Consider the following 27,366-nt stretch of genomic DNA (forward strand, 5'->3'; position numbering starts at 1 on the left):
ATATAGTAAGTATGCCCCTCTTTATTCTTTTATTTCAAAATTTCCTGGCTAAATTTATGTGTTTATTTTTCCACAGAAACTTTAAAATCAGCTTGTCTGGCTCCCAAAGAAAACACCCATCAGTAATTTTATTTAAATCTCATTAAATGTATGGACTAACCTAGAAAGAACTAAAGCTTTATGATATTCAGTCTTTTTTTTTTTAAATAAACTTTCATTTGTACAAAACTGGCTTTGTGTCTTTCAGTACAGCTTTAAAGTGTTTTTCATGTAGATTATGTGCAACTGTTGTTAAAATTATATCCGTGCATCCTAGTTTTTTTGGTCACTATTTTAAGTGAGGCTTTTTCTTCCACTGTATCTCTACTGGTTTTTGTTTCTATGCACAGAGACTGCTGATCTGTGCATATCAATCTTGTACCCAGCACCTTACCTATGGTTTTTCTGCTGGCTCTCCTGGATGTTTCAGTTAACAGTCATATCATGTGCAAATAAAGATAATTCTATCTCTTCTTTGCAACGGTTACACCCCTTAGCTCTCACTCTCTCTTTCTCTTGTCATATACCTTTGGCTAACATTTTCGAAACAACGTTAAATAACAGTCATGATGGGCAGGTATACTTTTTGATTGTTCTTCACTTTAATGGAATATATATCTGACAAGCATGCTGCTGTCTTTTGGGCCTACACTTATGAGCTGTTATAAATATTTATCCCTTATTCCTCTTTTAATCAAGAATGGACATTGAATATCAGCAAAAGCCTTCTCAGCATGTTTGGAAATGATCTCACTGTCTTCCTCTTTAAGTCTGAATTTGAATTTGAATTCTTGAAATAACTACATTTTATTTATTTCATTCTTTTATGGTGCTGCTGGATTGCATTTGTAATATTGCTCATCTATGAGGGTGATTGCATCTGTGGCTTTCTTCTGGAATCCTATTTGTGTTAAGGTTGACAAGATAATGCCAAATACATAAAATGTATTTAGAAGCTGCTCATTTTTTTTCTTTTTTTATTCTCTAGAATACCTTAGTAATTTTGGAATTTTATATTTCTTAAATGTTTGGTAGAATTTCTCTGTGAAATTGTCTAGGCCTGATTCTTTTTTTCAAAAAGTAGCTTTTGAAAACTTCTTGTATTTCACCTGCAAGAAGTGATTTCTTTAAATGTTTCCCTTTTGGAGGGTCAGTTTTGGTAAATCATCTGTTTTAGGGTCTGAAATTATTTATGCAGAAATAAGGAAAGTAACTTGTTATGATTCTTTAATTTCTACTTACTTGTAATTATTACCTATTATTTTATGCATTTGTGCTTTCTTGCTGTTTATCTTAACTGGAGTTGCCAACAACGCATTTATATTTTTTGCTTCTTTTTTATTTCAAAGATGTAGCTTTTAAACTTATTTATCACTTCTAACAGTTTTTGTTTGCTAATGTGACCATATCTGTTGTTTTCTATTAACTCCTTTCTTTAGCTTATTTTATTATTATTTTCCTACTTCTCCGGTTGCATTCACCATGAGCTATATTCACCTTCCTTTGATGTTAATGCACATATTTAAGACTATGAATATTACTCAGGTCTGCAATTCCTTGTTCCATAATTTCTGTGTGGGATTTATTTTCCTTATTTTTCAGATACCCTCCAGTTTCCGTATTTATTTTTTCTTCTCCTCAACAGTAGCTTACAAAGGATATGTTTTGCCATTATCATCATGGTTTTTATTACTGTTTTATTCTTCATTTACAGAGGATAGTGATTTCCCTCTTTTAATATCTGGTTTGTCTCATTATGATCGGAGAATGTTATGTATACAATTTCTACTCTTTGGAAATTAGTGTGGTTGGTTTTTTTGGTGAAATTTTGTGAAAAGTTTAATGACACCAGAAAAGAAGATATATTCTATTTTATGGATATAATGTTAATTGATTTCAATTAGCTATCCCTTATTAAATGTTACTTTTTGTCTGCCTGATCTATGAAAAACTAAGAGAATGAATCAAAGTGTCCTTTACTCATAAGTTTGTCTGCTTCCCCTGGTATTTCTGTTTAAATGTGTGTTTATTTCTTTAACTTTTTAAACTATTATTGTTATTTTCTTTGGTACAGGTGTTCTGTGACACCTTCCTTGTCAATTGCACTCTTTACTGTTTCAAGTGCCTACATTTATCTTGTTTAATGTTTTTTATAGTCTAATATAAAATCATGACCTCTGGATTTATTTCTATTCGCGTTTGCTAGGGATTTACTTATACTTTTACTTTAAACATTTTTTGTTTTCTTCATTTTGCCTATTTCTCTTGAATGCATTCTTCCCTACGTGGAACTGAATGTTGCTATAAAGTCCAAGACCAATGTGAATGCTTTATTCTTAGAGGGATTTTTGCTTAAGAATTTTTGCCAAAAACTAATTTCTTTTTTTTTTTTTATCCAATAAACTTACTAGGATATCTCTAGTATAGCAATTTATGTCAATTTCTCCTGGAATTCCACTTGTCCTTTCAATATGTAGATTTTAATTTTCTCTTATTTATGGAATATCTTCTTGTCTTATATCCTTAAATATTTTTCCTATTATACTATTTTGGTTTAATCCTTTAGGGACCCCAATTATTCATATGTTGAATATCATGTGTCTTCCAATCCTATCTTTCTTATCTCTTATTGTGTTTTGTAGCACTGTGTATTATCCTTTGTGCTGCTTCCAATAAAATATTCATTTTGATGATGGTTTTATTTTTCTTTTCATTTCTTTCCTGTATCTCTCACAATGCATGTTCATCTTCGTTCTGTCCCCATTTCTGCCCTCAGCTCTCATATCTCTGCTCTCTGCTCCAGTTTTATAGAGGTTATTGCTTAGATTATTTCATTCTTGTTTTTTTCTTTAATTTTTAAATCCACGAACATTTTTGGTCACAATTTTATTTTTTTTAAAGATTTAATTTGATTTATTTATTTGAGAGAGGGAGAGAGCACAAGCAGGGGGGAGGGGCAGAAGGAGAGGGAGGAGCAGACTCCCCACTGAGCATGGAGCCAGCCACGGGCTCAATCTCAGCGTCCTGGGATCATCCCCTGAACCAAAGGCAGACACTTAACCGACTGAGCCACCCAGGTGTCCCAGTCACAATTTTGATCTGTTTTGTAATGTTTTATTTTTTATCTGCCATTGGTTTTTCCTTTTGTCTTTATCCTTTTTTCTTACAACATTTTTACAAGGAATATGTTGTATTCTAATCCACTGATCCCCCCCACCCCCAGACCAGTTCATTATAGAAGGGTCATGAGGCAGGGATCCCTTACAGGCTGGTTGGAAATCTCTTTATAACACATCATGAGTTTTTTAGATTTTGGTTCTCTCCACACAGCTGAGATCTATAACAAACCACTTCCTGAAAATATGGCAAACTGTTACAATTTTTCATTCATTCTCAACTTCCTTGATTTTGTTTTATGCAAATCATTTGGGGAAGCTTCTTTTCCCCTGAGATAAGACTATTCGACTCACCTCTCCAAGTGCTCCTTATGCCTTGGAAAAGTGTCCTGTGCCAGCAATCTGCACTTACGGTCTCCTTGCTTCGCATATTCTGGAATCCATCTTTGACCTTCAGTGCTCTCTTTTATATATTGTGGTTTAGGTTAGTCATATCTCACAGTTTCACCAAGGTTGGGGGGTGGGGTGTTCCTTGTTCTCCTTTTTGCCATTATGTGAATTCTTAAAGGAAAGGAAACAACACCTTCTTTACTCCATCATCTGATGTAGGGAAGTACCCTTCCCACACCACACAGATCTTCTAAAAAATAGTTTTGTAACTTAGAAAATTATTTGTTCACTTAACAAGCGCATAGTCAGAACTTACTGAATATTAGGTGCTGCACAGGTGTGACGGCTACGACCCACCGGTGTATGAAAGCTAGGCTTTCAGTACCTCACGTGGGACTAAGGGATCATTGGGTGGGCTCTGCCTTTAGCTGGTAAAGCCTGAAATGACAAGAGACCTGTGGACTGAAGCCATACCCCATAGAAGTCAACAGCTGAATTTCTACAAATCCATATATGATCAAAATCCTGTCCTGGAGCCAGCAATTTACTTTGGTTTGAAATTTAAGCCCCAGGCAACAGCTGTTTCTGACCCTCACCCTAGCATGGAGTCTTTCTCACAAATGGCCCTCACAGCTGGGAGTTTAAAACAGTCTATTCTTTCAAACCAGTTGTTCTCTAAAGCATTTGCCCCGTCTGCCCAGGATTTTCCAGAGTCGGGACCAGTATTGCTGGAGTCAGGCTGTTGTTACATACTGAGGCTCAGGCCAGCTGCCAGCCCAGGGCCAGCCGTGGGTCTGAGGCCTGGCCCAAATATATCAACTTACTTGCAGCTGTCCTTACCAGAACCCAATGGGCCCTCAGCAGGATTCCCCCGTGTGTTTAAAACAAAGCTTTCTCTGATATGGTGGGAACACATGCTAGGCTCTCTGCTTTCTTGCTCTCTGCTTTCTTAGTGTGCAACTCTGAGAGCTGGGAAATACACTCATGTCCAAATAGACGATGTGAAATAGATTTCTCATCAAGGTAAAAAAATTAAAATGAGACAAGAAAGTACCATGCTTTTACAAAATGCGTCTTTATTTAAGGATCTGGAAGGACTTGGCAAACATTTTCAAATATTTTCAAACCTTCTCCTATCTTAGTATTCCCATGATGGTTGAATCGCTAGAAGTTACAAACATTCCCATTTAAAAAGCAAACAGGGTGATTGATTACCTCAGGTGGGAAAAGAGCAATGCAAAGGATATTATGCAAGTGTTTTGGGGCAATCAGCTATTTCAACACAAAGGGAGAGAGAGGTTCCTGATTAGGCAAGCCCTGATAATTAAGGGTGACCTTCGCTGAGGGAAATTCATTCAATTTATCCAATAGTTAATATGGAAAGTCATCTCACCTGAGAAGGATGCATGGTAAGCAAAATGAGGCTCTTCAAGGAACTTTTATAAATTGGAAACATTATTTTGACTCAAGTTTAGTTTGATGAGACCCATGTAAATAAGCATTTTTTCCTTTACATGCACATGATTTTTTTCAGACTCTTACAAAGTATTATTTTTAGACTATTACTCAATCTCTAAACCTCTTAAAGGTTAAACCAATGTAAAGAAGACTTCCTCTGTTCAAATGCCTTTTTCAGTTAAAATCCCAAGACATTTGAAAGAATCACTAAAATACATGAATATGCTTAAATTTGAAACAAAACAAACAAAGACAAGATGTTCTGGAGGCTCTTTTTTTTTTTTTTTTAATGATTTTTTATTATATTATGTTAGTCACCATACAGTACATCCCCGGTTTCCGATGTAAGGCTCGATGATTCATTAGTTGTGTATAACACCCAGTGCACCATGCAATACGTGCCCTCCTTACTGCTCTTAAAATGATTTCTGAAATGAATAGGACGACATGATTTGATCAAAAGTATTCTTACTGACATCTACTCAGTTTACCAGTGTAGGCATCACGTTAGGGGCCCACTCCATACATAAACTACTAATTATTTTTGAAAGAGTAAGTATAACATACGCAAATGGCACAAATTCTTATGATTCAACATCTTTTGTTCACAGTTTCTGGAAGAAAAGTGAAAAGCATCCTCTTGATAATAGTATCTTTAGAAACTGTCAACAAGGACTTCATCCCTCTCTACATGAAACCCTAAGAACTGTTTTCTCCCCCTACATATGAAAGCCTATGAGATAATGCTTTGCACTTGCTCTTGACTCTCAAATGGTAACTCACATTTCCAAGGCAGCGAAGTGGGGGAGGGACTCTGATTTAGTCGGGCTTTGCACATGGTAGGACCTTAACATGGTTGTTGGGGGAGGTTTGAATGTTGATAATGAAATAGACCAGCTTCAAACCCCACTTGGAAGCACAAGGCAGAAGCCCTCACACTGGACATAGATGGCTCCAGTGGTCCCCACTTTCCAGTGACCATGCCCTTGGGTCACGTCCTACCGCTGGCTGCGGACCGAAACTGCTGGCTCGCTTCTAACAAACAGGACGTGGCAGAAGTCATCAGATGTCCCTTCTGAGATCAGAGACTGTGGCTTCCATTTCAGCTGCTTCCCTTGCCCTCTGTTAGGAGAAGCCACTGCCATATTGGAAGGCAGCCCTGTGGGGAGGTCCATCTGAGTAAGGTTGGAAGCAAGTCCTCCCAGGGGAGAAGCCTGAGGTGGCGGCAGCTTTGGCTGTCACGTTGATGGAAACATCCTGAGACTCCCGGATTCCTGAGCCACAGAAACTGTGAGATAACACATGCACATTCCGGTGGCTGAACTACAGAGTAATGTGTTAGTAGCAATAGAAAACAAACACATGTACCTTTAAGCAGAATGTTTCCAGTTTTCCAGGAGGGCTAACAAGAACAGCACATTCTGATCCTTCAAGATGCTTAGAAACCCTGTTTTAGAAGAAGATTGTTTCACCCTTCCTGACACTGTATCATATTCTGAAGTATGTTCTCAGGACCCTCAGAAACCAATTGAAAGATGGAAACAACTAGCCTTTTGAGCAATATTTGAAGCACCATTGAAAGACTTTCAAAGTTAATTAACAGAAGCAGCTCAGACTTTCCCCTCCGCACCACCAGGGATCACCAACCTCCCTGTCGCCCTCCTGTTCGAACTCAGTCACAGCCTTGGGGCGATCCAGTCCCTCTACTTCCCCTCCCTCCACACCCCATGAGATCAGCGGTGAACCTTCGACTCTGTGTCAGGTTTGGCTCTGCCTTTCAGGTCTGTGCTTGCTGCATTCCCATAACCTCCATTAGGAGCTGCCACAAAGACCGCCTAGCATCTCCCGTGAAGCTTCATCCTGCGAGGTATCATCAGACAACTTCTCACCAACATCATACACACTATTAAACCTGAAAACAACTCTGTTCCATGAGTCCTTTTATTGTCTCAAACCTGTTCTCACCCGTACATTCCTCGTGTTCTTCCCTCGTGTGAAATGCCCTGTGACCCCCTTCCTCCTAATGCACAGCCGTATTCATCTTCAAAGCTCAAATCCAAACAGAATCCCTCTGACAAATGTTCCTTCGCTACCGGTCCACTTGGTATCTCCTTGGAGTCTGGAAGCGTAGACAAATGGAGTGTCAGTATGCATGATTTTGTCCTCTTCTCTTTTCAACTAAACTGAAAACTTGCCGATACCAGGCCTGGTATCCAGCACATTCCCTCACAAAACGCTACACTCTCTGGATGTTAAATGAAGAGACTAGAAGACACATATTACTGCCTGGGTATACCTGTTGCGTGGCAGATAATGGGTAAGTGTAGCTTCTTTATTCTATACAGTGATCCCCTGAGATGCATAGTTGTGTCTGCATTTAACAAATCAGAAAATAAAACCGAGTAAGATGTCCGACTTCACCCTTCTGGAATCACATGTGCGCTGGAGATGCCCCACGTGTCGCTGTATTTGCCACACCGCCCAGTACAAAGCTGAGGACTGAACCGAATGTAAATCGATGTGCTTTTCCGTGATGAAATTCGGAGGGGGGATCCAGCAATGAAGAGCAGACCCTGCGGGGACTCCCTGCCTGCATCCAAATTTCACCTGCACCCCTTCCCCAAGCAAGCCAATTAGCTTCCCGGGGACGAAGCTCACCTCTTTCCAGGGGGCCAGAGCCGCAGCAAGTCACCAGGAGGTCACAAGAATTAAAGGAGCTAAAACAGATGCAGTGCTTAGCGCTTGAGAAATGGCAGATTTCTCTTCTTGTCTCGGCCCTGCCCTCCCACCTCTCCCCACAGCAGCTTTACCAAAAGGCGTCCGTTCTGTGACTTTCAAAGTATATATATTTTTTAAAACATGCCTAAAATTTTATTGGTTTTTATTTGTGACTCGCAGATTTTTTCCCCCTGCTTATCGTATTTACTCTGCACAATGACGTAAAAACCAGAACTCATCCAATCAGAATTTTCCCAGCCACCAAGCCGTGTGGAGTGATTCAAACTCGTAAGAGCAACAGACATGTTCAAATCACAGGGGAAAAATGCATTTTATTCCTGTGAAGGCAAAAGAAACAGTGGCAGCACTTTTTAAGATAGATGGTAGAGAGTGGATAAATGAGAGAGAGAAACGATAGCGAGAGATATGTTGGCTAGATAGATAGATAGATAGATAGATAGATGATAGACAGATTATAGGGAATGAGAGGCTTGAACCACCAACAGTGAGATGAGGATATGATAAGTAGCATTTTTGGAGGTAGAAGCATCCCTAGATTTCATCAGGTCTCTGCCCCATCCCACCTGACCCGATATTATAGATGAGGAGGCCGAGCCTGTGGGAAATTGATGGTCGTATTCACAGAGGTAGTGACAGATGGGACCTGAGACCCGTTCCCTTCACCGGCAATGCGGGCTTTCCCACGGACTCATACTGCTGTCTCTCGGAGAGAAACTGAGGTCTGGCGTTAACTAGTTTTCTACCCTCGTCTTGCAATACTGCAGCCCTACTTACTTCTACCTCCTCTGGCTACACGAAATCATCTCACTCTTCCCAAACGTTCACTCTTCTGCCCACAAAACTAGCATTTAGACGTTTCTTCCACTGGCACCTCCCCGTAGCCCATTATTCTTTGCTGGCCATACATCCTTGTACCCCAGCCTGGGTGGGGGTTTCTGGCTCCAGCTGACTGTTATCCCATTCCAGAAGTTTCCTTAGAACAGAAAGGCACTAGATAACAGTGTTTGCTAGTCTTTCTGTCCTTACACAAACACCTCCCGTCCTGTTCTGTCCAGCCACTCATTGTTCCCCTGCTCCTCAGAGCCCGGCCATCCCCCATTCTCCTCCCCCCTTGTCTCCTACTCTTTTATAGGGTGTAAGGAACGCCAGAAAATTATGATATGAAAGATTTTGAGATTCCTTGCCATGTTCCAACAGGTTTCTCTCTACACTCAAACATGTTGTCTTTTGATCCTGTTTTCCCCTCACTTATACTCTCTCCATGCAGACTCACGGACCTCTCTCTGCTTATGATTGTACCTCACTCTGCGTCCTGTTCGGCTTCGTTGTGTCCCTTGCACACAGCTGCCCCATGTGGTTCCAGGGACGGCTGGACCCGGTAGCCAGTGACCTGATTCTTAAAGTAGCTTGTGTGAACTCCCCCTCATGGCTTAGTAGAGTTAGCGAAACTTGTGAACGGGGTGTCGCAAAAGCTTCTGAAAAAATATTGATCTAAACGTTCTGATAAAATGCTGTTCTGAGAATGCTTATATTTCAACATTTCATTCTGGAAAAAAAATTAGCAATAATTCTACCGCCTAACTTGAAAATTTGGGAGGTCGAGGGAAGGAGGTTCTTAATTCCGCAAAGAGACCTTGCCCACATCACATGCCGAATAATGGAGCTGTGACCAAGAGTTCAGCCCTTATCCCACTTTCTAAACCTGGAGTCCGTAAACTTTACGTGTAAAGGCCCGTAGAGTAAACAAGGTTGGCTTCGTGGGCCACAGGTCCGTGTAACAACTCGATTCTGTGTTGGAAGAGGAGGCGGCCACCCCAACATGTAAGCAAACAGGCCCGCAATTCTGATCAACTTGGTTTACAGAAACAGGCGGCAGCAGAGATGGAGCCTGGGGGACAGAGTTTCAGACCCCTGTTCTGAGCCAACATGGTAGGATAATCAGTGGGAGCAACCGTCTGGGGACAGCGGCACACACCTGCCCCATAGTCTCAATAGACACACAGAACGCGACCGCCCACGAGCTTGGGTGGAGTTTCCGTCTCAAGGCTGAGACCTCGTTGGAGATTCAATTCAAACAGAATATCAAAAGAGAGCAGTGGAGGAAATACTCAGCACAGAGAGGGGGCTAGAATGTTACATCAACCACCATGTCAACAGCCTGCTTGAGTCGGATCAGAGGAGAGACCGGGAGGAGGTCACTGGTACCTCATAAAAGAGGCACAGATATGGTAGCTCGCCCTCCATGGATAAAGATCTGGAGAGTTGAAAACAAATGAGATACATGGATACCCGGGGGCGTTTAATTCACCTCTGTGGGGATGCTTTCCCAGGTCACATGACTTCGGAAAGCCGCCTCTCATCACGTTCCTTGTCTTCATCCTCCTCCTTCTCCTCCCCCTCCTCATTATCATCCTTATCGTGAGTATTTGTAAAAGTCGCCCTTTGTTAAAACATCATGCTCTCCACTTTACAGGTGGTATCCAATTAGTGCTCAAACGCTGCCAGAGGTAGGGATGCAAAATGTCATTCACATTCTGCAGACAAGGAGGATGAGACTCAGTAGTTAACGACCCAACAGCAGTCACATCGCTAAAATTTCCAAAGGCTAGATTCAAATCCAAACCTCCATCATCCAAAGCCCATTCTATAAACTAGAAAAACTACACCACAATGTTGCTCCTTTACTCTGCAATATGGCACATGAATCCTGCTCAAAGATGCTCATGACTAAAATCCTCTATCACCATCTGGGCCCATCATGGGCACAGTGATCCCACAAATAGCTGTAGATTCAAAAGAACACCAGCAAGTTCACCCTTGCCAATCCCCGTCCGCAGAGGTGAAGGGTTAACGAGCTCACCCGTGGCGCCCGGAGCGGAAGCATTTAGTGAACAGCTGGGAAGACCTACTGCCCTTACACTTTAATGCATATGTATAGCGTCGCCCTCACTAGCCTTCCTGCATTTGTTTGCAGTGGGTTTTTTTCTCCACAAGGAAACTGTGGAAGAAGCCAGCTGGAGGGCACACAGGCTCCAGCCCGAACTGTCTCTCTTCTTGGAAATAACCCTGTACAAAACAGAATCTGCTCCTAAGGGGATCATAAAGACTGAGTTCTTCATAAACTACCAGAAATAAAATTCAATTTAAAACAAAAATTGCAAAACATTCTCCCCATTACCTGGAATTGACAGGGGTCTGGGTTTCCTCAATTAAGCAAAAGCATTTTAGGTGCCATTAATCTTCCTAGCAGCTACTGGCAGTTACAAATGGACCCTGGTAGGAAACAGACCGGAAATACACCTTCATTTGTCAGAAAGGGGGCTTTCATTCCAATGTGATGCCCTTTGGAATTAGCAGGGGCTACATTTCAAAGATGAAGGAATATCTTCTTGCCCAGCTGGACCTACCGCCCTGGGTGTGGCTGTCTTAGACAGTGTTCTCTCAGGTTTGCCAAAGTCCAAAATGGCGCCTTAAGTTTGGTGGTGAACTACGAGTGCCACCTTGAATATAAGGTAGTGTTTGCTCCGACATAGACCATCCCTTCTCTACATGACAGCCTTAGTTGTGAACGCACCATGCTAAAAAGAGAGACATGCCACAAAAAAGAGTTTCTGGGCAAGCAAATGGAAAAAGTAAAACCAATTCAGAGTGAAACTGCATTAATAAAGCAATATAGTTTGTTATTTTCATGTGCTGTCAGGAAAATGAACATAACCAGGCCCACCTCTCTTGAGTTTTGAGTGTAAATTGCCTCACTGTATGGGAATTGTTCAACATGGTCCAAATATGCAATTTGCAGAGATTTGACTACAAAAATTATGTTCAGGAAAAAAATTAGACTTATAACTTGAACTATAAAGATTTGGAAGTACAGAATGATTAAGGGTTTGGATTTACAGAAGGTGGCTGCTTAGTTTCAGACTTTGCACAGGCATTCTGTCATTAGAAAGGGAGATTACCATTTAAATATCATGTGTTCTGATGGATCTAATATCATCATCAAAAGTGTTCTGATGGATCTAAACCACAATAGAGTTTTGCATTCCTTATGAATCTGAGCTTGAAATAATGAACTTCAGCCTGGATGAGGGCAAATCTGTTTTTCTACTCCCCCTTTCATCACCAAGACCTAACCCAGTGCCTGTTCCTAGTAGAAGTTTAATATTTTTTTTTAAATGAGTACATGAAAGGAAAGAAAGAAGAAAGAGAAAGAGAGAAAGAAGAAAAGAAAGAAAGAATGTCTCACACTGGCAGGTTGAAATTGTCATATGCTCAAACAATGAACATGTGTAAGTATTTAACTATATGGTATATGGCACATAAAGGACACAATAGCTCTGTCATATGCTTCATAAGAAAAGGCAGGAAGGCATGGGTAGAAAGAATTCTTATATCGAAACATGGTAATTGAGGGCAGCACTGCAATGTCAAACACAGAGAAAGCAAAAATTCCAATATGTTCAGAAATCTGTGCCTTCCCCAACTGCCTTCCCCACCCACAGGCCAACTCCCCGTGCAGAAGAATCATGACATTATGATCTAGTTCAGCCTAATAAGAACAAGAAAAGAACACTAGAGAATAATGGATGCACCAAAAAAATCTCAAGAAAACCTGCTTTAGGCTTCCCAAATGGAAGAACTTGGGCTTTTTTGATTTACCTTTCTATTATGGAAAAGTAGACAGAAGAGTATAATGAATCCTCATGCACTCTTCTTGCCCGGCTTGAACAATGACTGATTCATGGATAGTCTTACTTCAGCTCTGACCCTGCCCATTCTCCCTAATTTAGTCCTGTGGCATATCACAGACATGTGCCCTTTCTTCACCTGAATCCACACCCCTACAGTGTGGCTTCCCACCGGCCTTATCATTAAGGCTCTGGGCTTGCTTTGGCCAATGGGATGGTAGCGAATGGGACACAAGCAGAGATTTGCCTGAAATTCCTTGTGCCATCAGGGTCACCCCTGCTTTTGTACTTTACCCTCATTATGAGAACATGTTTAAGCTCTCCTCCTAGAGGAGAGACATGCAGTCACCAGAGTTGTGCCCTCCAAGGCCATCCTAGATCAGCTGACAGCCAGCTGATGCCCGTATAAGCAACGCAAGCAGAAATGAGAATTGCTCAGCCAGCTCCAGCCAGGACTGGTAGAGCCCCCAGCCAAATGTCCCAGACTCGTGAACAATAAATAGTCAAGCTTGTTTGCCTCTGATGTTTTGTGGTCATCCTTATTATAGGTAATGGGTACAAGTGTGAATCTCAGAAACGTAACCACTATCACAAAGCATTGCAAAGATCTCACTTGATTATCATGACTTTTGAAGGAGTGGACACATGGTTTTATCCCTAGCTTCTAGATAAAAACAAACAAACAAATAAACAATGAGAGCCAGTGAGATCAAGCAATTCACCAAAGCTCACACAAGACAGAGTTGAGATCTAAGGCCAAGAATACTGTTCCCTAGGTTCTTTCCGCCATGTTGTCTTGAAGAAGATTTTTTAAGTTCTTATTAAATTAACCTAGATAGGAAAGATTCTTTTGTCCTCTAACACCTCTGAATAAAAGAAGTGGCAATCAAAAACAAAAAAAGTAACAAAATATTAAAGAAAATACAATTACCTACACATAATGAAAATGGAAAAGTAAACTTGACAAGAACAGAAATCGTAAGTGGATGTCACCATCACCTCTTATTACTACTCTAACCAAAAGCAAAGCTAAGAGCCTGGGCAGAATGAGGTTTATTCAAGCACAATATTAAAATATTTATAAATCAGCAAGTCGGACACCATCCTTAGCCTTGGAACTCCATTTAATAGGCTATATTATCAATTATGGTGAGAAACTAGTAGATAACACACCTATGAAAAGGCCTCAGTTATTACGACTAAAATCAGAGGGTCCCAAACTCTGAACTGGGTATCTACTCAACAGATTCTACTTGATTCTGTGACATTTATTTCCCTCGCCATCCCAAATCCCAGACCTGAGGACCCTGCTGTGTAGGTTGTAGCTCCCTCAGAGTAAATAAAACTTAGCAGCCCAGAGCCCGCTCTCGCATTGCCCTACTCATCACCAAGATTTCCTAACAGTCCTTCCTTAGTGCCATCTGGAGCCTCTACAGGACTCTGAAGATCAGGGAACTTACCCACATCTTCGTATGCTTGATATCCAACCAAGTTCGCCACAGACTTTGATTCATGAACCCCAGACAAGGACCATCATGATGCCATTTTCACACACGTGCAAGCACACACGCACACACACACACCCTCCACACACACCCTTAACTGACGGGTAGGTCCACTGGGGGAGACAAATGCAACTAGCACTGAGACGTAGTAGAGTATAAGTACTCTGCTGTTCAGCTTCCCTCTTTAGCTGGAGCCCTAGTCTGGGGCAACCAGAATTGACATGAGTGAAGGTATCTAGCTTATGCCTTAAGTGGAGAGCTGGACGGGCCCCTGGGAGACTTGTCTGACAGCTTCCATTTGAAGAGTATCATCCTCAGATACAAGTGGCAGAGAAACAAAGACTTCCCTGAGGTCACAGAGTAAGTCATTGGAACCGCTGGACCAGATACTAACCCAATAAACAGTGGCACCCCATTCACAGTAGCTTAGAGATGGAGAAAAGAAGAGTTAGAATCTGCTGGTGCCGCCATGTAAGTTTTGAGCTATTGTCGAAGCTACTTTTTAGCTCCCTAGGACTCCTGAATGTTAAAGGAAGACCCTCTCTGAACTCACAAAAATATACCGAAGGAGCTTTGTTAAATATTACTGTAGAGGTAACATGATAAAACCATACTACAAAATCCACTGTAACATCGAAAAAGTAGGAAAGTACATTTTAATGGGTTTATAATCTACTTTGTAGTTTATAAATGTACTATCAGTAAAGAAAGGTTTAAAATGGAGACACCAGCTGTCCAGGAACTCAGGCCTGGCTAGTAACTGCACAGGCCTGGGGGGCTCCAGCGTGGTGGCATTTGAGCCATGGCAGAATTAAGCATGGTAGAAATGCCATGGTGCACAGATCTCCAAGTACCCGTGCAAGTCTGTATTTGTTCCAAGAATCGGCCCCAAAGTCACGCATTTTTCCGTGTGTAAATTAGTGACTCAGTTTTGATAATTTGGTTCAGCGTCTCTGCCAATTGTTCCTTCTTTGTCATTCATAATGTCACAGCTGTTCTTGTCAGAAGAAGGACAAAGAGCAGAAAGATAATCCACTCAGTCTTTGTTCCTTGCTCTTGGGTTTAAAAAGGAATGAAAAAAAGAAGAGAAAGGGGACGTGTTTTCTTTGCAGGTTGATTCACGCTCTTGTCCATGACAGGAGATGCTCCCATGTCAGCCCAGTTCTTGACACCCACAAAGCCACCCTGAGTAACCTAACCCAAGGGTCTGGCCCCATCCTTTAAAAGGGAAGATGTGGCTGTTTCCCCTTGACGAGATATCCCCGTGGCAGGCTGGTAGCTAGTTGAGCTGAAAGGGACAAGCAGAGTGGATCACAGGCCGCCTTGAGTGTGACCGTGCTATTGCTCAAAATGGCGGTATGTGAACAAGCCTGCTAGAAATGAAACACGATTGCTTTTACCAAACCTTTCCAGATCTGCACTTTGGTGTGAGGGTTCATCTTGGTTTCTATCTTCATTCTGCTCCCTGCCTCACTCCCTCTGGAGTGCCTGTTCTGGCCCTATTTCCTTAAGGAACTGCCGGCTGATGAGAGAGACTTCAGAACTCCTTGAACAACTAAACAATTGCATCCCACCCTTCCTGAAGCCAGTAAGGATGTTTGCAGAAACCCAAACAGCCTGGGGAGGTGTCAGGAAGTGAACCAAGGAAGGCATGCTGTTTATAGGCCAGAAAAATTGCAGAGATTTTATTCTGGTTTGGTTGTTTGGATTGTAAAGAGAATACAGCCCCTCCCGGGGAAATGCTGGCAGTGAACAGGCTATCATTCAGGGAGACTACCTCCGTAATGTCTGGCCGCAAGCCTCAGGGGGCCACGGAGGGAGACAAATGATGAAAGGATGGGAAAAATCATTGCTCACCTGGGGGGGGGGGGAGAGAAACGAGGAAAAATTTAGAACACACTTCACAAACTCTCTTAAATATTGGGACTTGCCAAATGCTTTGCCTACTCAGATACTGGAGACGTACTTATTTTGGAAATGCTGTAAAGCTTTCATTGCCTTAAAACTAAGGAAAACAAGGAAATATGCTATAGAAAATAATCGTGGCAGCATTTGGCAGAATATAAGAGACATAGAAGCCCAGAAATAGTCAAACAACACTGAAGCTCTTTTGATCGAAGAGTAGATCAAAGAGTGATATTGTCTGTGGGATAAAATGGAGAAGTACATATGTTATGGAGATGAGACACGGGATTATGGAAATCTTTGAACTAGATGATGCCTTAAACATCATCTAGGCGAACTCTGGGGCTTTCCATGTTTGTTATGCACTGGAAACAGATCATTCCGTTTAAGCAATCCCACACCCCAGGGGTTAGAGTCAGTGAGATGGAGGGAACAAGAAGTTAGGAGAAAAGATAATGCACGGGTAACAACTAAAGCTGTCGTCAGAAGGCGATCCATCAGGTATCAGCGGAAAGAAGGAGGAGCTAGGGGCCATACACCCATAGGGTTGGATAGGTCTTATGAAGATTCATTGAATGTGTTATTTTTTAGAGTCTTTTACTTTTCCTAAAACTATTTATCATAAAATCATTACAGAAAAGCTTAAAGTAACTTTAAAATCCCCACGACTGGGCTAATGTGACTATTCACTTTAAAAAGGAAAGACTGTCTGCCAGAACCAAAGATCATCTTCAACAGTACAAAGGATTACAGGACTTCTGTCTGGGGAAATCATCATTTTTTTTTTTAAGATTTATTTATTTGTTTATTTTAGAGAGAATGAGAGAGAGACAGCACGAGCAGGAAGGGCAGAGGGAGAGGGAGGGAGAGAACCTCAAGCAGACTCCACAGTGAGCCTGCGTGGAACGCTCAACCGACTGAGCCACCCAGGTGCCCCTGGAGAAGTCATCATTTTAAATAGCCAAGAATTCAAACTGTACCTTCCAGGGTTCAAGAAAATCCAAGGATGCATGTGGTCACCTCTGCCCTCAGCTGTGGGATTCTGCTTCCCCCCTCAAGCTCCCACTTTCTGACCTCAAGAAGAGCATCTCTGTTCACAACCCTCTTCCGTCCTAGCCTCTTGCTTCACATTCCTGGAGCGTGCTGAACTCCAAGATTAAAGATCTTCCCATGAAAGTGAGATTATCAGATAAAGAGAGACAGGACTGCCTTATTATCCACACCTTGGCCTTCACTCTGGTCCAAACCTGCTGACAAAGGAATAAAGGAAGACATGTTATATTCAACCTCGGACACCACACCTGCGACACTCTGCTTTTCATAACAATTTGAGCTCCTGGGGTTCCAGTTTTTGCTTTCAAAGAGGAAAGGAGCAGCAGAAAATATCCAACCCAAAATAGCTGATACCACTGTGAAATAGCACTCTACGCTCTATAGGAATAAAATAACTTGAGGACTTTTTTTAATATCCAATAGGTTCTTACAAAGATGATGTCAAACAATCCTTGGACATATCGAGGCCACAGTCCTTTTAAACACTCTGGCCTTAGAATATACTGTAGACTAAAATATTTTCTCCTTAAACACTGGGCTTGTTCCTCTTCTTCAAATTGGGTTCAGAGAATGGTGTTTTTTCTCTTTTTGGCATTATTAGTTTCCCTTTCAAGTCTTGCTCACAACAGTCAACTCGCACACACATACACACACACACACACACATAAAATATCATTACAAGTTTGACTTCCTGAGTTAATTTTTATGAGCCGGTAATGCATCATTGGCTCATCATTAAATCATGACCAAAGTGAACATTAATGAGCTTCACTTGCCACAGCTTCCAAAGACAGCGCACCTGGACAGTGATTTCTAGTTCCCTGGGATGTGACTTAAATTCACACTGGTGCTATTGAACTTCTATAGAGCCTTCTGCATTACAAACAATGAATTTCCTCACACATCAAAAATGCTCACACATCGCCGCATTGACAAAGTATATTTGTATCTAATAACTGTAATGGGATAAATGGGGTTCCCCAAAAATTCATTTGTTGAAACCCTATCCCCCAGTTCCTCAGAATGTGACTGTATTTGAAGATAAGGTCTTTAAAGGCGTGAATAAGTTAATGCAAGGCTATTAGGATGGACCCTAATCCAATATGACTTACGTCCTTATATGAAGAGGAGATGAAGATACAGTCAGAGAGACACCAGACACTTGTGCACTGGAGGACAACCCCATGAAGAGGCAGAAACAAGGCAGGCATCTGCAAACCAAGGAGAGATGCCTCAGAGGAAACCAACCCTGCCAGCACCTTGATCTTGGACTTCCAGCTTCTAGAAATTTGAAAAAGTAAGTTTCTGTTGGTTAAGTGGCCCAGACTGTGGTATTTTGTTACGGTAGCCCTAGCAGACGAATACACTAGTCATCTTCTGTGAGTAAGAGGAATGTTTGGAAATTCTCGTCCATCAATCAAATTCAATGGGACAGCTGGCCCACACCAGTCCATATTTTATTTTGCCAGATTGCTTCATGTTCATCTTTAAAGAATCATAGATCTCCTAACTAGGTCCCTAGTCTGGCCTGGAAATATAGAAAAGAGTTGAGGAAAGTGGGGGCAGAAAACTTGTTTACCTTCTCAACTCAAGTAAAAATTGAAATGAGGGAAATTGAGCCCCAGAGCATTTCATTCATCTTGTCTCCTTTGCCTCTTTTCCTTTCTTCCTCCATGTCATTATCTGCAAAAAAAAGGACTACACAACCTAATTCAAAGTGGCAATAAGGATGGAGTGAAATAATATAATGGAGTGCTTCTTGAATGACAGGGGAGAATAAAATGCAGTGGGTTAGCGTCCAAGACAAGGAGGGAAAGGAGAAAGCTCTTACTATACATCAAATACAAATGATTTACCTGGATTATCTGTCTAATCACAACCACATGATAATACTGTGGGGATAGGTAGTACTATTAATTTCATCTTATGAATGCATTTAGTAACATTCAGAAGGGTTAATATGCTATCTAATTCATACTGCTAGTAAACTATAAATCTTGGGAGGGAGGGACTCTGGGATTCAAGTTCTAAACCACCATGGTCTGCCCGAAGTTTAGATTTTTTTTATTCTACCTAATAAGTTCATGCTACTTTTGCATAGTAATTTGATACTTGTCTTCATATACAACAGAGACAAAGGTTACTCGTGTATATATATAGCCTTTCTTTCCTTCTATTGGAAAGACAAACAACAACTGGCAAGAAAACAAAACAAAAGAGGAAAACAGGAGAAAAGAGGACCCATCCGAGTGAAACAATGTGTTGGCAAGTATCAGATGGTACCGAATTTTGAGGGGTGGGGGTGAGAAATGAAGACACATGAGTTTTGTGTAGCTGCTGCTCTGTGTGGAGGACACAGAGTGCCGGAAATGGGAAGGAAGAAATTTAAAAGATATTTCTGTGCATTGAGAACATATTCTTCACCTCTTCCCCTGCCTCGCCAATAATTCCTCAATAAATGGAGTTAAATATTGGAATTGCCATAAATTCCTTTTTTATTCTAAGTTGTGTTTATTTGAGCTGTTAATGAGAAGAGATTGTCCACATAGTCCCCAGATATTCTTGGGTAAATCTTTCCACATCATTTTCTAGGCTTGCTGCTCTAAAGACAAGTTGGAGTCCATAGCTTGTTTCCCATTTGTTACCCTCTACCTGACCAAGAGTGTCTTTTGAATACGAGCGCAAGATCATGGGGGCCAGATCCAAGGCATGTTGATCCTCAGAAAAATATCCAAAAAAATGGAAGGACGTTCTACCAATCAGGGTAGCTTGGGTTATGCTTTGTAGCAAATTGTACCAAATTTTGAGCGTCCAATAAAACAAAACATTTTCTCACACAAAGCCTGACGTCTTCTCATGGAGGTCAACTCTCCTGCAAGAGGTAGACAGAATTCCAGGTTTCTTCAATCTGCGGCACCTCCATCAGAACATAAGGCTTCAGGTTTAGCCAAGACAGGAGAAGAAAACATGGCAAATTACACATTGCTTTTCCAACCAAGTTCAAAGGGGGCTGAGAAAAGTAGTCTTCCTGTTTCTAGAAAAGGGAAGAGAATTGGAATTATTGTTAGAAACTAGTAATGTCTACCACAAACGTAGTAGAGATCACAGGGAGATTAGTTTTACTATTTGAAAGAATAGCAAAATATACTGATTGGGACTCAATGCACAGTACCCAACATATGCGGTGAGGTGTCAGTTCACTTAACAGAAAAGTCTAAAACCTTCCTCACAGTACTGTAAGCCAGATGTTATTCTTTACCCCAACCTCCATGGACACCCATGTTCTTAGATCCCCATGGAAGGCAAAAAAAGAGTGAGAGCAAACACCCTTGGGCTCATTTAGGAACTGGACAGACCCACCTACCAGGTTCCTTGAGAGCTGGCAGCTGCTGGAAGACTTGACGTCAAGCCAGTTCTGAACTGTTTCAGCAGCTTGATTTCAACTACAAACTTGAGAAAGTCACAGGACATGCCAAGACATGGACCAGAGACAAACAGATTTTTGAGTCATGGTTAGCGCTTGTCATAGGAACTGTACAGGGATGGAAAGCTCTGGAAGCCAAGAAATGCTGCTGCCTAAGAGGGCTGATAAAATCTCTTATTCAGGCTCATCCATGAGCTCCGAGAACAAAACCTGATTTCTGTGGTGGAGCACCTCGCTGTGTTAGAGGATAGAGAATAAGTCGAGAGTCATTGGTATCTGTTAAGTCAAATTCTAAAGCCTACATCAACGGGAGCCCAAGGACTGGGCTTCCAGGATTCAGAGAAGCTAAGGCAGACACTGGGAGGCAGAGCTATTGCCTGTGGAGGATAGTGAGAGTGACCAGAGAGAGAACATCTTTTCTGTCTTTACAATGGAATAAGATTGTGCTTCTCCTTTTGCTTTTTCCTTGAGAGACTGGTAAAAAATACTGATTGCTTTTCATTGCTTTTTTGGACATGATTTGACATTTCTGATTGACCAAGCCCAGACTGAGCCATGTGGAGCCCTACCATAGTTGGTGTGAAAACACTTTCTTGTCTTTAATGAATTTCCAGCATGTAAACTTACCACTGTCAGAAGACATGTTGTATTAGTTTAGGTGGGCTATCATCACAGAATATTGTAGACTGGGCAGCTTCAACAACAGAAATTTATCTCCTCATAGCTCTGGAAGCTAGTCCAAGATCAAGGTGCCAGCATGGTTGGGTCGTGGTTAGAGCCCACCTCCTGGCTTGCAGATGGCTACCTCCCTGCTGTGTCCTCATGTGGTGGAGAGAACAAAGACAAGCTCTCTGATGTATCTTTTTACAAGGGCACTGATCCCATCATTGGGGCCTCACCCTCATGACCTCATCCATACCCGACTGCCTCCTAAAGACCCCATCTCCAAATACCACCACACTGGGGGTTAGGACTTCAACATATGAATTTGGGGGTGGGGACACAGTTCAGCAATACCATGTTTATCTATGACTTCAGGTGTCCCCAACATACTGCTAAGTGCTATAGGGAAGCACAGTTTTCTCTGCATTTTCGTTTGTTTGTTTTTTAGAGAGAGAGAGGCAGGAGGAGGGGCAGAGGGAGAGAGAGTCTTAAGCAGGCTCCATGCACAGCACAGAATCAGATGCAGGGCTCGATCTCACCACCCTGAGATCACGACCTGAGCTGAAATCAAGAGTCAGATGCTTAACCCACTGAGCCATCCCGGCGCCCCTAGGGAAGCACAGTTTGTCCTCCCTCCACACCAGGGGACTTTTTCATCCTATACTCTCAGCTCTCACTTCATAAAATGTCTCTATTCATCTAAAACTTGCTCAATTAAAAGTCAAAGCCTGGCTTTCCTTTTGCTTTCTACAAACTAACTTTAATTCTCCTGTCCTTTAAATTCTCATAATGGAATTAAATGTCCACCTAAAAATGTTTTCATTATCAAATGAATATTTATTATACAACAGCCTGTGTTAGATGTTCTTCCAGATGCTGAGGATTTGAAGGTCCTTAGAAAAGCCGCCCTGTCCTCACCGAGCTCACATTCCAGCAGAGGGAGCAATGCCTGAGAAGCCGGCAGAGAGAGACATGGAAAATAGTCCATTTACAGGCTGCGATAGGTGACTGCGGAAATCCTGAGGACTGATGCCGCACAGGACAAAGGCTAGCAGGGAGGCTGCTCCCTCAGATATGTAAGTCACAGAAGGTCTCACCGCAGAGGTGACATTTCAGTTGCAACCAGAAGAACTAAGGCCACCTACAAGCTGAGAGGGGAGCTTCCCAGGCTAGCAAGTTCAAAGTTGCAAGATCTGGAGAAACCCACGTGGGCTAGCAGCAGTGGGAAAGGGGGGAGCACATGGGGACAGTGAAACCAGTGCCAGATGTCACAGCGTTGGAAATTGGATCTGACTCCCAATTCCTTGATAGAGTTAATATTTCTGGAAAACTAAATATGAATATAACTTCAAATAGATAATTTTCTTGCTAAAGTACTTTAGTGTATATACCTAGAACATACAGGGAAATTTATAAGATAAATTTATAAGATAACACCTTTCAAATACATAAAGGGCCACAAAACGGGTGTCTGGCACAATATAAGGACATTGGGTGAAAGGGTAATTAACATTTTGTGGCCATCTGCAGAAAGTTAGAAAGGTGCCTTCTGTGGCAGCCTCCTATTGTTGGTGGCCTTGACCTCCACCCTGAGTGCCTGCTTCTATTTATTTGTATGAGTCACTGAACCTTGGGAATATACTTTTAGAAGTATGCAAAATTAAAATAAATGTTTACCACGGAGCATGTTGGTTTTTTCCTTCAATCAATCATTTATATAACAAATATTTACTCCGCACCTGTGATGTGCCAGGCGCTCTGCTGGATCCTCAGCATAAAGGGGTGAGCAGAACACCCAAGAGCCTGCAGTCCTTGACTTTACAGTCCAGTAAGGAGAGAGACTACAAACTGGAGAGTGCTGTCAGAGAAAACCACAGTGACCTTTAGAACAGGAGAATCACTGCAAGGACAGACAATCAGCTGAAAGGATCAGATAAGTGTTCTCTAAAGAACCAGGATCTTCACTGATCTCTTGGGAGGGATGATGAGGGGTAACTGAGAAAAGAAAAGTGAGCAATTTGGACAAAACAAACAACAAACAAAAAACAGCTAAGTCAGTCCCAGAATTTTTATGTAAAAAGGACCTAGGGGTGGTATAATGCTCCTGGATTCCTCTCCCCATCTATTAGGGGCTGAACTGTGTCACCTAGAGATTCATATGTTGAAGTCCTAACTCCCTGTGCCGCGGCATGTGACTACATTTGGAGACAGGACCTTTAAAATGGTGACTAAGTTAAAATGAGGACTTCGGTGTGGCCCCCAATTCTGTATGACTGGTGTCCTTGTAAGAAAGGGAACTTGGGCACAGGTAAGAACAGAGGGAAGACCACATGAGGACACAGGGAGAAGGAGGCTGTTCAAAATCCAAGGAGGACCCCACCTGGCCAACATCCTGATCGCAGACTTCCAGCCTCCAGAACCACGAGAAAGTAAGTTTCTGTCATCCATGTCCCCAGTCTGTGGCATTGGTTTCAACAGCCCTAGAAAGCCAATACTCCATCTAATTCTTCACAGCAAAATTCAGGAGAACTCTCTCCATTTACTCACCTCACATTCTGTCATCAACTCACTCCAGACATTTCCCAGCCGTCAGCATTCTGCACATTTCAGTATCATCTGATGCCTTCCTCCTTCCTGAAGTACTTCTCCATTAACTTCAGATTCCTTCCCTTTCCTGGTCTTCCTCCTCTCCTCCTAGCCATGATTTCTCTCAAGACTTGCTATTCTGGGGCGCCTGGGTGGCTCAGTCGTTAAGCATATTCCTTCAGCTCAGGGCATGATCCCAGCATTCTGGGATCGAGCCCACATCAGCCTCCTCCGCTGGAAGCCTGCTTCTTCCTCTCCCACTCCCTCTGCTTGTGTTCCCTCTCTCGCTGTCTGTTTCTATCTCTGTCAAATAAATAAAAACTCTTTAAAAAAAAAAAAAGACTTCCTATTCTGCAGACCTTCAGGATAGAGTTCTCAAGGGCTCAATCCTCTGTCCTCTTCTGTTCTCCCCTACACTCCCACCCCGTGGCAGAAGAAATCACTGGGCATCACTCTCAGAACAAAGCGAAGCCCATAAAGAATTTTGAAGAACGGCTAGGGACACTCCAATGTGTATTTCAAAAACATCATTATGCATGCAATATATAAACAGAAAAGGCAATAATAAGAGTTAGACACATTTGTAGCAATGAGGGTGAATATACATAGGCAAGTCAGATATATACATAAAAGTTATTTAATATATTTAGGAGTTGAAATCCTCAAGATTCAAAAGGTAGGGAGGACAATGTCATAATTCTGAGGTTTCTGGAGACCAGATAGATAATGGTGACTTTTCTGAGGTAGGAAATCCAGGCAGAAGAATGACTTCTGGAGACAGATCACAGGTTCAGTTTTGAACATGGTGAAGTACCTTAACATATGCAAGTGGAAATGTCAAGTGGGCAATTAGACAATATGCATCTGGAATTCAGAGAAGCTGGCTGATCTAGAAATTTAAATTTAAGGGCCATTGGAATATAAATGGTGATTGCAGATTGCAACAGCCATGAGTAAGGATGAGCTCTCCCTGCAAGAGTAGAGTGGGAAGGAAAGGAGACCTCACAGAAAAATCTGCACAAGAAGCAAAAGCATAGTAGAAGAAGATGAGCCAGAAAAGTGGACTGAAAAGGAGCATCCAGAAGAATGGGGAAAGTAGAACTATCTGGTGTCAAGAAGCCAGTGGTAGGAAAGAAGGTAGAGATCTATCACACCAAATGCTGCAGAGAATGCTGAAACTGGGCAAAGGATTTGAAAAACATTTTTCCAAAGAAGACAAACAAATAACTAACAAACAAATGAAAAGATGTTCAACATCACTAATCAGAGAATTAATAATTCCCCAATAAGGCGCCTGGGTGGCACAGCGGTTAAGCATCTGCCTTCGGCTCAGGGCATGATCCCAGCGTTCTGGGATCGAGCCCCACATCAGGCTCTTCCGCTATGAGCCTGCTTCTTCCTCTCCCACTCCTCCTGCTTGTGTTCCCTCTCTCGCTGGCTGTCTCTATCTCTGTCGAATAAATAAATAAATAAATAAAATCTTTAAAAATAATAATAATAATAATTCCCCAATAAGATACTACCTCACACCCATTAGGATGTTTACTATGAAAAACAAACAAACAAACAAACAGAAAATAACAAGTATTGGTGAGATGTGAACCAATTGGAACTCTTGTGCATTGTTGGTAGGAAAGTAAACTGGTGCAGCCACTGTGGAAAACAGTGTGGTGGTTTCTCAGAAAATTAAAGATAGAACTACCATATAATCCAGTAATTCCACTACTGAGTGTATACCCCAAAGAATCGAAAGCCACGTCTGGAAGAGATGTTGGTATACTATGTTCATAGACACATTATTCACAAAAGCAAGAAAGGTAGAAGCAACACAAGCATATACATTGGCAGATGAATAAATTTTTAAAATGCAGTCTACACATATAAGGGAATATTATTCAGCCCTAAAAATGAAGGAAATCCTGACACATGTTAATACATGGATAAACCTTGAGGGCACTATGCTAAATGAAATCAGTTAGCACCAAAAAAGGAAAATAATGTGTGATTTCACTTACATGAAATACCTAGAGTAGTCAAATTCATAGAGACAGAAAGTAGAATGGTGGTTGCCAGGGGCTGAAGAGAGGGGAGACGGGAGGCATAGAATTTTAGTTTTGTGAGATTAAAGTTCTGCAGACTGGTTACACAGAACTGTGAATATACTTAACACCACTGAACTGTAGGCTTAAAAATGGTTAAGAGGGTAAATTTTATGTTATGTGTATTTTACCACAATTAAAAATAAAAACTCAATTATGAAAACATCACCCTTATACGTGGATAGGATAAAATAAATTACATGTTTCTGTAGCTAAAAAAAAATCTAGTAATTATATACACTTTTTTCAAGGAATGTGGCTGTGGAAGAGAAAGGAGATAAAGAAGAAACTAAAAGACAAATATCAGATCAAAAGAGATGCATTTCTTCTATAAAGATAGTAGATATTCAAGCAATTTTAAATAGTGAAAAGAATGTAAAAGAAGAGAGAATTAAAGCTAGAAAGAATAATCAATACTGAGATATCTCAAGATTGGAGGAGATGCAGTGTGGAATGCAGACAGAATGGAGGCATCCATCAGGAGGATGAACGCCTCCTCCAAGTGCAGAAGGAGGGAACGAGGACAGGAGTGAACAAGATAGGCAAGTGTATTGGTTTGGTAGCAGAAAGTTGATGAGTTGGTGAATAGAAACACTTTCCTTTTTCCCTGAAAAGAATCAGGGTTTGCTTCGGAGGGATATATTGTTGAGGCTTTAGAGTTTCTGGAAGAGGGAAGAAAGTTTGAAACACTCATTAAGGATCCCTGGAAGGGTGGAGATCTACCCAAGGCTGGTGTCCATGAATTTATCAGGATTCCTAATTGCCCAATGGTACGAATTTCTCTGCCTTCCTGAGATGCTTGAGTAGGCACAGTGAAAATGTACTGCTGGGTTCCCCTAAAGCTGGAGTTATGACTACCAAAGTTACAAGACAGGGAGTATATTAGGTAAGTGATAATTTGATGGACCAACACATCGAAGGTGGATATGGAAGGAAGTAAAAAGAGGGGCTAATGGATAAGGAGAAGGTAAAGATGAATGAATAACTGGACTGATGGGTCAGACAGTTTAATGAGAACAGCCCACTGAGTCAGAGACGGACATGTGTATTAATGATGCTGCAGTGACACTGTGTCATCAAGTGAGAGGGTGGCCCTCATGAAGTGGGAACCATCGGAACTCTAAGGGTCAACACGCCAGGAAGGCCATCCAGCATACAGTGGGGGCGCCCAGGTGTATGGCAGAACCAGGGTGGAGGGAAAAACAGCAAAACAAATGACAAAAGTCTTCATTTGTCAAGAAAAAAGGAAGGGGCACTTTCTAAAGCTTTATCCATCACATCATTTATGTTATGCATTATGGGCTGACTTGTGTCCCCCACAAATGATGAAGTCCTAAACCCCAGGAATTGGGAACATGACCATATTTGGAGATAGGCTCATTACAGGTAGAACTAGTTATAGTTGAGATGAGGCCATGAGGGAGGACACAGACATGGACACAAGGAGAAGGCTGTGTGAAGAGGAAGGTGGAGGTCAGGGCCATGCTTTCACAAGCCGGGGAGCACTGAAGGCCAGCAGACCCCCAGAACTGTGGGGGTGGGAGGAGAGAGGCATAGAGGGGATCTCCGTCATGGTCTCAGAAGGAGCCCATGCTGCCCACACTTGGATCTCACACTTGTAGCCTCCAGAACTAGGAGACAACATATTTCTGTTGTTCAACTCACCCAGTTTGTGGGACTTCATTACAGCAGCCCTGGCAA

The sequence above is a fragment of the Ursus arctos genome, unplaced genomic scaffold (genome assembly GCF_023065955.2).
Source record: "Ursus arctos isolate Adak ecotype North America unplaced genomic scaffold, UrsArc2.0 scaffold_13, whole genome shotgun sequence".
NCBI classification, from domain to species: Eukaryota; Metazoa; Chordata; class Mammalia; order Carnivora; family Ursidae; genus Ursus; species Ursus arctos.